The 2,459-nt window shown below is 42.5% G+C and overlaps 1 pseudogene; it reads right to left on the bottom strand.

Annotated features, from left to right (window-relative positions):
- Nucleotides 1–347: 347 nt before the first annotated feature.
- LOC121035167 (transcription initiation factor TFIID subunit 11-like) lies at nt 348–1,443 on the bottom strand (annotated as a pseudogene).
- Between the last annotated feature and the right edge of the window lie 1,016 nt (nt 1,444–2,459).

Raw genomic sequence — 2,459 nt, forward strand, 5'->3', positions numbered from 1 at the left:
CAGAGCCTGGAGCCTGTTTCAGATTCTGTGTCTCCCTCTCTCTCTGCCCCTCCCCTGTTCATGCTCTGTCTCTCTCTGTCTCAAAAATAAATACACATTAAAAAAAATTAAAAAAATAAAATAAAATGCCCAAAGAGGTCCCAATATTTAGTCAAGGCAAGTATGAAACAGGGCACGTGCTTTTTAGATGTGATGAATATCAGAGTTCTGAGAAAGACATTAAAGCCATCATCGAATCCTTGGAGGACTGAGATATTTGAGCAGCAGTGCAAAAGTCTCATGCAATAGGAAGAAGTCTGGAACCCGTACTTCTTCCTTCAGTACCAGGCCCTTCTAGGCTTTGTGGTCTAGGAGATGATTTCTTTGTGCTTTGAGTTGGGGATGTGCCCCTTTGACTTTAACCTCTGAACAGTGTCCCTCATATGTTTGAGTTGTAGTTGGTGGCATTTCTCCCCACTTGCCCCACACATCCAGTACTGCTTCTATCATCTCCCCCAGAGAAAACCCTGGAAACACCATTCACAGCAATCCCAACATTCTGAGACACAGGAGGTGCCACATGACAGACTGGATCAGCCCTTTAATGGCTGCCTTAGGGAAACCTGACTGGTGATATGTTTTATAACTGTTCAGCTGCTCCTCAGAAAAAGAAGAAACCAGATCTGCATCTTTTGAATCTCTTCGTCCACTTGTGGCTTCTTCTCTTCTTTTCTTCGATGTCTATTTTCATTTCTTTGGCTGCAGGAGTAAGTAATGATGAGTCCTCCTTTCCAGTTGCTCTTCAATCTGAGATATCCTGACTCTTGAGCTTGCAGCTTTGGCCATGTCTTCTCTCTAGTCCCCATCTCCATCCCTGTCAGTTTCCTCTGGGAATGTCTCTATATCGGTGATCCTGGGGGCCCTGGGAGCAGTGCCGTTTTCATCTGACTCCCCTGTCTCTCCACTTTTATCCACGGTGACTCACAGGCATTATCACAGCGGCAAGAAAAAATGGAGCGATCACAATCCTGTCAGACTCTGGAGCTCTGGGTGCAGGCGGCCTCCTAATTTTAAATAACAAATAATCGGGGCACCTGGGTGCTACAGTGGGTTGAGCAGCTGACTTCAGCTCAGGTCATGATCTCACAGTTCCTGGGTTCGAGCCCCGTGTCAGGCTCTGTGCTGACAGCTCAGAGCCTGGAGCCTCCTTTGGATTCTGTGTCTCCCTCTCTCTCTGTCCCTCCCCCACTCGTCCTGTGTCTCTCTCTCTCTCCCAGAAATAAATAAACATTAAAAAAATTAAAAAAAATAACAATCTACATGGTATGCTAATCACATGGAAGATGTAAACATATCACAGTTGTTCTTGAGGAATTTATCAGTGCTCAGATAGATATCTCTGATTATTAAAAGAAAAATAATAAGTAAAAATAATTATTTTTAAAACTTACCTACCGTGTTCATTGATGGAAAGAATTAAGTTGCTAATCGTACTCTGGAAGTATTTTGGGCTTATATTTGGAGTAGCAAATTTCTGTCCAAAGGAAGACTCTGGAGGCCTATGAAGTATCAGAGAAGAAAAACAAGGTTGTTCAGTAGAAATGTTTCCATCATTAAACAGTTCAAAATGTCAGTTAAAATCCAGTTATTATTTCTGAAACTGGAAGGATACAGTGTGGCAAATTCCCCAGAGTACATATTCTAAATTTTGCCATTCAGGTGGAACCTTTAAAACACCCACATTTTGTGCTTTCCTTCCTTCCTTTTTCTGAGTTCATTCCCTTTTATTTCTATTGGTAGCTCTTAGATTGATCCTCCCTGCTTTGAATAATTCACCATCTAAATAAAAGTAACAACATCAAAGCATCCCAGACTTAATACACTCCATTCCGTCTTGGGCTCCCGCGGGTTGATCTGAAGGAGCCTGAAGAATTAATCACCCAGGATAAGAGCCTCAAGGTTTTCATACATTTAATGCTTAAGTCACTTTCAGGAAAAAAAAAAATTCTCTTTCCCTTTTGTTTTTGTGTTTAGTTTTCTAAACACTGTCATTCTGTTTCCACTTCAGCTCCAGATCCCCGGGACGTCTTGGCACCAAACACATGTAAAACAAATAAACACCTTCTTGCACACTCTAACAAGTGTAGCAATTAGTCGCTGAGCACAGCTTGCTCTCCACCGCGGCAACTCATTTGGTGCTGGTTGTTATTGTAGGAGAACAACTTTGAATCAGCAACATTTGTTTGATTCTGCAGTGTTCACCCCTGTCTGCGTGGCGACTTCTGTACATCCTTTTCAAATCGCAAGTTCTACACCCCTATGAAATGAGCTGCCACCCAGCATACAGCACTTAACCTCCTGTATGTCACCTTGTCACACCCTCATGGAATTTTCAGCAGTGGGTGATCCTCACTCCATATGGACTGTAATAACTACTTGCTGTGGTGTGAATTACAGATGATCTCAGTTGAGTATTTTTT

Source organism: Herpailurus yagouaroundi, unplaced genomic scaffold, assembly GCF_014898765.1.
Source record: "Herpailurus yagouaroundi ecotype Mexico unplaced genomic scaffold, PumYag 160, whole genome shotgun sequence".
NCBI lineage: Eukaryota > Metazoa > Chordata > Mammalia > Carnivora > Felidae > Herpailurus > Herpailurus yagouaroundi.